This window comes from Amblyomma americanum, chromosome 2 (genome assembly GCF_052857255.1).
Source record: "Amblyomma americanum isolate KBUSLIRL-KWMA chromosome 2, ASM5285725v1, whole genome shotgun sequence".
Taxonomy (NCBI): Eukaryota; Metazoa; Arthropoda; class Arachnida; order Ixodida; family Ixodidae; genus Amblyomma; species Amblyomma americanum.
The window spans coordinates 77,607,494-77,616,975 of NC_135498.1; positions in this window are offsets into that span (position 1 = coordinate 77,607,494).

Here is a 9,482-nt window from a genome sequence, read left to right on the forward strand (position 1 = left end):
TATATTTTATTGATTTCCATTTTACATAACAGCAGAGGCCGAGATGAAAGCTGCTACAGTGCAGCTTGAGAGGCCCTCGATCAATCCGGATGGCAGGTGTCAGGCTGCACACAACTCGCCGAGATTAAGCTCGTATTGCATTAGTTCTGTAGGCGTTGGTTTACGTATGATTGGTGTAGAGTGAAACTCCGGCTGCTGGATCGTCTTATCGCCTTACTCCGCAGCAAATTTCAAACCCCTTTTTTCGACTGGGGCGTTTGTATCCAGGCGGTTCTTCGGTGAGAACTAGAAAGTTTGTGTTTCTGAGTCAAGGTTGATTGCGAGATTTCTCTGCTGTGCTGTGTGCTGACGCTCTACTGCAACATCGCTCTCTTCTTGTTTGCGCTGACGCTTTTGCCATGTTGTTCAGCTTGTTTAGGGCGGCGATCAGCTTTGGCGCCTCTACATACCAGTGCCGAGGGAGAGGCACTCGTTGAAGACACGGTGTACATTGTTTCGGTTAGTGTTTGCTGTCGGAGTCGCTCTGCGCTCTGTCGCTGCTGTATGGGCACATCCAGTGGCTAAGCTGAAGCACGTCTTGGCTGCCCGTCCATTGGTCCGTTTCCTCGGCCGTGTCTTGTGGCTCAGTCTCACGCAGATATTCGACCGCTTTGCTGGCTGACCGCTTTGCTAGCTCGGAAAGTAAGCTCGAAAAGTAAGTCTTCGAGCTAATTCGTGGGCTGCCTAGTTCCCAGTGAGGGAGACGTGCGAAGGTGTACAGATTATATGAATTTGTCTGTCTTCCTGGTGGTCTGCACGAAAATTTCCCGGATGAAATATTAGTGCGTGCAAATGCCTGTGAATATATATATATATATATATATATATATATATATATATATATATATATATATATTGTCTGAGCCTTAAAAGTGCCCTAGAGAAGAATCTGAACTCGTCTTTTTACCGCGGGAACTCGATCTACACGTCCCCAGCATTCTTAGAAACATCGAATTATTGTCCTGTTTGGCCGATTCCCCTAATTTAAATCATATCAAAGACCCCGGCTCACGCCTATTTTTTTTTTTAGCTCAACGCTGAAGGTAGGAGGAGTCAACCAACGCGTCAGCCAGTCCCGTGGCGGCTTGCCGCTCTGTTATCGGCGGAGTGATACGTAACGAAAAGAGTCCATGCCTATTTTTTTTTCTGTGGACCTAATTTGCAGCTATGTTGTGTGCGATTGGAACTGTTTATTCACAGAAAGCTAAAAAACAAAATCAAAGCGAAAGCGAAGCCGCCACAAGACTGGCCGAAAGGCACTCCACGCTTTGGTTGACTCCGTCTACATTTAGCGTTGAGTAAAAAAAAAAAAAAAAGAAAGGCGGGAGCCGAGAGGTTTAATCTGATTTAAATTAAGAAAATCGGCCGCACAGAACAATAATTCGAAGTTTCTAAGAATCCGCGGAACGTTTAGATCGAGTTGCCCACGGTAAAAAGATGAGTTCAGATTCCTCCTTAGTGCGCCTCTAACTCATTAACGCTATCGCGTGGTACCCTTAAGGCAGAGCTTAAGTGTCCCCTCTAATTTTTATCCTGCGTGGACAAAAAAGATAGTGTGGATAGATAGTGTGTATAAAGTAACAGTATCCCCAGTATTATAAACAGGCGGGAATATGGAAATGACGTATCAGGGTTTATAGTATCCCCGCCACGATGAATGGCGGAAATCTTGAGACATGTGCTACTAATGAATACCAGATAAGAAGATCAACAAACCAACCAGCCAACTGGCAACAGAAACAGGATTGCACATCTTGCTTGAGAAAACACGGAGTTGCCCAATGGTTGCGGCTAGCGTTTAGTTATTTTACGAGCACCTCTTTTTTCGAGCCGGTATGCAGCTAGAACTACGTGAGAAAACATTGCGAGTATTGCCTCACGAAGGAAAAGCTTGAGGAAAGGAAAAAAGAAGCGTATATTTGTCTTCCCTTGCCGTTTTTTCGTGCCGGTGTTTGCAGCAATCACTTCAACGTCCGCTCATGCTTCCTTCTTTTTTTGTTTTAGTTTGCTGTTTCTAAATAACGGGAGTGCTTTAACATATCCTCCCCTTCTCTTCCCCAGAGGAAAAAGTCATGGATGGCAAAATACATTAACAAGATGTTTACTATTTCGTTTTAATGTTTTTTTGTTTCAGTTGTCTAAAACTGAGTCGCTTTGGGACGTTAAACGCCTATAAACTAAGATGTCTAAGAATGATCGTATTGGTTGTTTGCCTGCTTTAGATGGGAGTTCATAGAAAGGAAAAAGCCGATTTCGTTTGTTAAAAAAAAGAAGTCACAGGCGCAAGTTTTAAAAGGCGTATAGATTAAATTCTAGCTATCCTTTCCTAGCGGTCAAAAAGACATGGTGCAAAATGAAAAAAAAAAAAAACTTATTTCCAGCGCTATAAAGCGACTTTTCAAGAAGGATTACAAAAATTGTAAACAGCAATTTGACCCAATACTGACAACAACGTGCGCGTTTCTTGTTTGTTTGTTTTGGTTTGGTGTTTGCATGTTCGCCGTTGGATTTCAGGCTCATCGGAGCTATACGACGTATATCCGCGAGCAAGATTTTGCAGGCTTCTAATAGTTTCTCGCTCTCGCAACAGAAGTAGTGGGCTGTGTTCTCTCGGCCCAGTGCGTCGTTTGCAATATTTCCCCTTCTTTTCCTTCTTTTTTATCGCGCGACTGCAGGTATTTCTCCGCTCCGTCAAACAATTAGTGCTATGTAACAGCAGATGATTAATTCAGGTCAGCCGGAATAGTATACGAATGAATGAATGAATGAATGAATGAATGAATGAATGAATGAATGAATGAATGAATGAATGAATGAATGAATGAATGAATGAATGAATAAACGAACGAACGAACGAACGAACGAACGAACGAACGAATGGATGAATGAATGGATGAATGGATGAATGAATGAATGAATGAATGAATGAATGAATGAATGAATGAATGAATGAATGGATGAATGGATGAATGAATGAATGAGCTGTTTTAGAAAGGGCGGCCCGAGGCGGCTGGTTTGGGTATTAGGTTGGTAAGGAAGGGAAAAGTAGGAATCTATTAGATTCCTGTGTTGTGTGTGGGGGGTGGGGGGGGGGTGGGGGGGGGGGGGGGGGGGGGGGGCGTCTTGGGTGGCCGAGCCACTTTCTACACTGCTTTGCAGAGGCCACTTATCTTAGCATATTGCTAGTATCTTCCAGAGGCGTTCGCTCCGGTTCTGACCAAAGAGAGCAGCCGTGCGCGACTTAAGGCCGTTACACCACCGGGTTACATTGCTTCCTCAGCTCCTCTCACACGACATGAGCAGATCTTCATTAATAAGATCATCGCCATGGTCCCTCTTCGACATCGGATTTGGAAGCTGCATGACTGCCCCTGTCTGACGTTCTCAGCATTGCAATCACATACGTCATTCCCTCTGTAACTGCCTTATCAACGCAGTTATAATAACTCATAAATCAAATTTCTGCGCCGTTAGGTCAGCTGACTTTGTAGATATTGTGAAGGGACACTTAGATAACGCGGGAAGCAATTGTTTTCGTAGCTCGTTGAAGCAGCACCTTGAGGATTCGTGGTGGTCCTAGAGACAAATCAGAGGGGCTATGGAAGCTCGGTGCTTCATGGAAATTCTGTGGAAACTTCGCAGTTTGCTAGTTGCGGGCCAGCCTTCCGTTCCTCGCTGTTCTGGAAGCCACAAATGAACAGCTCTAACAGAGCAGGCAGGCGCGGGGGCGGGAACTGACGCCCTCACCTCTTCCGCCCGATGTACGAGACTTTAGCTGGCTGCGAGGCTGGCAGCTTTTGGCCACGAGAAACCGCGTGGCGGCGTGCGGGTGGCGCACTCCGCTAGGAGCCCGCAATGCGGCCTCGTGGAAACGCAGCAGCATGCCATTCTTGAGCGGAAGCTCTACTTCCCGACCAAAGCTTCAAAAGACGATTCACCACTGAAGCCTTGACCTTGAATAAATGAATTAAAGCAATAGTACTGCAGCTGAAGTTCGAGCCCGCGGTGGCGCGAACAGATCAGCTTCACTAGCCACTGCTTGAGAGCACTGGGGAGTTTTAGCGTTGCCGGTTAGCCGTACAGCAAGTACGGTAACGCGTTGCCGTTGCTACCGTTGCCAGGATTTCCAAGCCACATCTTCCGTATGGTAGTATTTGCCGTAGTTACCGTGTTTACCGTACGGTAGAGCTAAATATCTCTATTATGCTACAGCCGCAACCGATGCCGTCTCATGTTAAACTGCAACACAATATCACGCTGCGCATTGCACATCGTCGTCTTCATCAACTTCCATCTGCGGAGCGAACAGATCAGATCAGCCCAACCTACATCAGGGCTTAACCTGAGTCTAATATCGTCGTTAGACGTGTCGGCGACACAGCAAAGCCACACCATGAGCCAATCACGATAAACGCATGCTTTAGCAAGTCTACTTGGTTTAACTATGTTAAAACCCTACCACTTTTTTTAATTTTTCATTGTGTTGTCGCTACGACATTTTGGCGACTTTTGTCGCGAATGTTTGGCGAGGTTCTGGCTGCTCGCACTCGGCGTCGCGGCATGTTCCTAAAAAAACCTTATTTTTCTTTTGTGGCGCCAGCAAGGACTGGCAGTTTGGCATGGCCGACCACAGATGGCCATGTTCTCTCTTTTACAGCGTATGCGTGCTCGCTTATTTGACCAGGCATACGTGCACTTGGTGACACTAGACGAACACCAGCTCCTACGGCGGTGGTCAACCCGATTAATCGTAGACAGCGGCGGCCGTGTGCCTGTGCGGCTGCTCCCGTAACTAGTCAGTGGCGAAGGCACGCGAGGTGTGACTGTGCCGTGTGACGTGCGCGTAAAGAAAGTCACGCTTCACGCGAACCGAATACAACAGTGCAGAAAACTGTATTGTACTACAGCCTGTGATAATTGTTGTTTTCTTTGATAGAATATTGTTTGTAGCCCTCAGACGTCAATAGTCGCTCCTGTTCTATCGTTCTGTTTCAGAGGGACAAAGGTCGCTGGGACCAAGATGTTTAATAAAATTTCTGTGTGTCGGAAACATTAGGCCACGGCGGTTATATACATATAACCTTTCAAGCCTCGGGCAGCGGGGAAAAGGAACACAGTATTCTGAAAACATAACCAGCGACTATTCATTAAAGGGGAGTACTATGTTAGGTTAGACTGATGGGTTAGTGGCATGTGAAGGCAGATATGTCATTTTTACAAAAAAAAAAGTATTTTTATAAGCCAGAAAACTGCGTAAAAGCAAAGTACATGTGGCGCCGCCACTCGCGGATTCGCGCAACAACGGCTTCAACGTGCCTGCACTTTCTTGCGGGAACTTTATTTTGCCGTCGATGGTCATTTACCGTCGAAATACGATGAAAGCAGCGCGGCGAGTGTAGCGAAAAATGCAAAGTCTCATAGCAAAAACTTTGAAGTTTTCATTTCTGCGTGTTAATAATCATACATTGATTCTTGTATGTTGTAGCCAATTTACTAATTTTGCTGTAGTTATTTCTTCATTTTGTAATGATCTATCGAAAGTCCTGGTGCTGTAGATTAACTTTGGCACCCTCAGATTTATAGTTTACATGTTGCATAAATTCTAGATTCAACAAACTTTGATGTGATATCTAAAAAAAAACGCGGCGGAGATTAAGACTAGACGCAAAAACGGCAGCTGAATATTTCGTCTCGCATTCTGCGCACTAAGGCAGTCTGTGGTATTCGTACGCAGCGTGTTCAGAGCCACATGCTTTAAACGGCATTCGCGCTCTGCTTGCCAGGCGGCCGGTGAAGTGGTTTTGCTCTCACTTCAGAAGTCAGATCGGCTGCTTTGTGCAAGCTGCTAGGGTTCCGAAATTGCAAAGTGTTTGTTTCTTTCTCTCATGGCACGCGCTCACTAAGATCCACGTATGCATGCGTGTCGTCAACGTGTGATGCGCCAAGTGAGCACGCGGCCCACCATGTTTTCTGTGCAGCCGAAAAGCGGGTATGCTTTGAGAAATGCTGAAATATATCTGAGAACCACCATACGTGTGCACTATCACCTTTTATTTGGCTTATTAAAGAAAAAAATCCTAGCGCAGATCATGGCGCATGCAGTGCGTGAAGCGCCAGCACGCAAGGCCGGATATTGGAGCCTTTCATTCGAGTGTTCGTTCTCTACGGCGAAGCTGCAGCATACAGATGCGATATGGAGCAGAATTGGTATACCGGTATACACGCGCTTTCGCGGGAAAAAGTTTCAACCTGCTGATGTTTTCGCGCCAAGATTGTGCGTGCATTCCCTGCCGTCAGCTATAGACGGCAGGCGGCAGACTACAGTATTCGCGAAACATACCCTGCTTCTCTTCCGCTTACAACCGAGAGCAAGCAATTCACGAACGTAAAAGTCACAAACGGCCACATCAGAGTCAATCGCAAGGGACATCTACGATCATACTTACTGCGTAGTTAGTCAACAAACACGAGGTTACGGACAGCACAGCGCTGCGTTTGAAGAGCAATGCGTGTGTAATTTTATTTCAGATGTGGTTCTCACTGAAGTACATTTGAACGCGACTGCTGCTCGCATGCTTCCAAGGGTCCCTCAAAGGTTACGTGTACACTTCACGACAGCACACAAGCGCGCGCCGCCGCCGCTCCTCGGGCCCGGCCGTGACACAACACACCGAAGTCCGCACGCTCACGTCATCGTCGCCATTCTATACGTTCGTGAGCGCGATCAGCAATTTGTTCTGCAGTCTGAGGCTGCCCTCAATAAGTTCACGTAGTTTCTTTCACCCCCACGCAGCCTATTTCTACCGTACGCCTGCGTTTCAGCCAGACACAGCCGCACGCGATCCAGCGGAGAGCATCTCTTTTCGGTAGGGACGGGGTGCTGAGGCCGCCTGCACTTGTATCTTGATTCCGTGACTAGGCTGGCGGGCTAGTTCTGGTTTCCAGCCGCGTTTCCGGTCTTTGGCAGCGGCGCCTCTGATTCGTCTGAGAGTTACATCGCAAGTGCGTCATAGATATGACGTAACGGCGATATTTTTTCTTTCAGCAACGCAGCCCCATTTCCGCGAAGAAAAAAATGTCAGAAGGGCTCCTGAGGAAAAATTCGAGATCGCTGCGGCAACCCGCATTGGAGTAATGCGAAAGCATTGACGCCTCTTCTGCACTCGTTGTCTCTCTGCTTCTCTTTGATTCTCTTTTCCCTCTTTGCCTCTCTTTACATGTGGTCTGGACGTTGAAGCTGCACTACGCAATGGCACAGGCGGCTTAAACATGATGCCACACGCCCACAAAACGCGCAATTAAGCACCACGGCATCAGCGCCCGAACACAGCATCTGTACTCCGCAACGGCGAGAGAGCGACTGGCGTACAAGCGGCGCGCCGAAGCATAAGGGGCCGTATACTCATTTCAAGTTGTTTTTGGTGCGCCGTCGTTCTGTGTGTCTCACGAGATTGTGACGTCACTTCAGCAAACCGCCAATAGCGTAGGAGCGACGCGTCGAAGCGGATGAGGCCGTATACTCCTTTCACGTCTGGCGTGGCATCGCTCCGCGCCGCAACGTTACACCATTAATTCCCCTTAATTCAGCCTTAATACATTTAATTCACTGTTAATTCACCATTAATAACCTTAATTCACCTTAATAACCTTTTCCTTATACGTTAATTAATTTGTTGGATTTCGATTAACTGCGCATTTTCCCTCGTTTAATTTCAGTATTAGTGGACGCTGCGGGTCCTGTAGAGGGGATATCAACAATCTCAGTGGTGCACCAAACGCAGGTCGTGGACGGGCTTTCAGTTCGTAACGGGGATACACAAGCTATGGAGGAAGTAACGATAGCCCTAGCCGCAACGCACTCCGCGTCGACGTGCATAGTTACAGATTCCCAGGCGGCTTATAGAAGCTATATGCGTGGCAGAATCACGCCGCTAGCCTGCACAATTCTGAGTCAATGCTGCACGGAAGCAGCTAACATGGGTACCAGGTCACCAGGGAGTTGAAGGAAACGAGCGCTTACTGACTCAGGCTCCCCCTCTCCTTTTCACAACATATTCAGAGATATTACAGCATTTCCGCCTTCAAAGGCATACACTCCCGATGCCCGCTAAGGGTCTTAGTAAATCAGAGGAATGTCACCTTCGAAGGCTACAAACTATGTCGTTTACTAATCCAGCTACGCTTCACGCCATTGAGCCCGAGTCCATTTCGGCACAGGGCAAATTTTGTGGCCAGAAGGCAAACTTATAGCATATTGTCACTGAGAAACGGTTGACGTAAGCAGGGCTGGTTTACTTGCTTTAATTAGACGCGCAAGACGTTGGAACGCGCAAGGCAGCAGGCAGCACGAGAGATGATGAAGACGAAGCATCTAGCCTCGAGATGGCTCAAGGCTTGCCAACTGCCAGGAAATGCAGTTTAGCCGCTGTATGGCGCCACTAGAGTAGTTAGTAGCGTAGCATTGCTCCCCCTCTCTAGAAGACACCGACTCGGTGTGGTAGCAATTGCAGGCAGGACCACAAGGGTAGTCGCACGTGCCTGGCGTGTGGTGTAGACACGCGCGAGGGGCTAGCGGGCGTGGTACGGCTTCATCCGAGCGACGTGGACAACTTCGGAGGTCGGCCGTCTAGAAGAGCGAACTGTTCCTTGGGGGAGAACTTCGTAGGTAACTTGACTGAGCTGGCGGAGCACCTCGTAGGGGCCAAAGTATCTGCGTAGAAGCTTCTCAGAGCGTCCCCTCATGCGGATTGGGCTCCACACCCAGACTTGTTCGCCGGGCAGGTAACGCACATTTCGGTGGCGGAGGTTGTATCGCTGAGCGTCGTGAACTTGCTGGTGCCGGATGCGCTGTCGAGCGAGTTGGCGGGCGGCCTCAGCGTAACGAACAAATCGGGCAGCACCCATAACAGAGGGGGTAGCGCTAGCTGGAAGCAGCACTGCATCCAGCATGGTTGTGGCTTCGCGACCATGTACTAAACGAAATGGAGTGAAGCGTGTCGTTTCCTGGACCGCGGTATTATAAGCAAAGGTGACGTAAGGGAGTATGGCGTCCCAGTTCCGGTGGTCCGCGTCGACATACATGGAAATCATGTCGGCGATCGTCTTGTTGAGCCGTTCGGTGAGGCCGTTCGTTTGAGGGCGGTAAGCGGTTGTTTTGCGGTGACTGGTGCCGCTTAGGCGCATAACCTCATGCGTAAGGGCCGAGGTGAACGCTGTTTCCCTGTCAGTTAAAACGATGGTGGGTGCACCGTGACGAAGCACAATGTTTTGAATGAAAAAGTTCGCAATTTCGTCATCAGTACCACGGGGAAGAGTTTTAGTCTCATAGTATCGGCTGAGGTAGTCGGTGGCGACCACAATGTAGCGGTTACCCAGAGAGGACTCCGGAAATGGGCCGAGTATGTCCATGCCAACTTGGTGGAAGGGAACCTGAGGCGGATCAA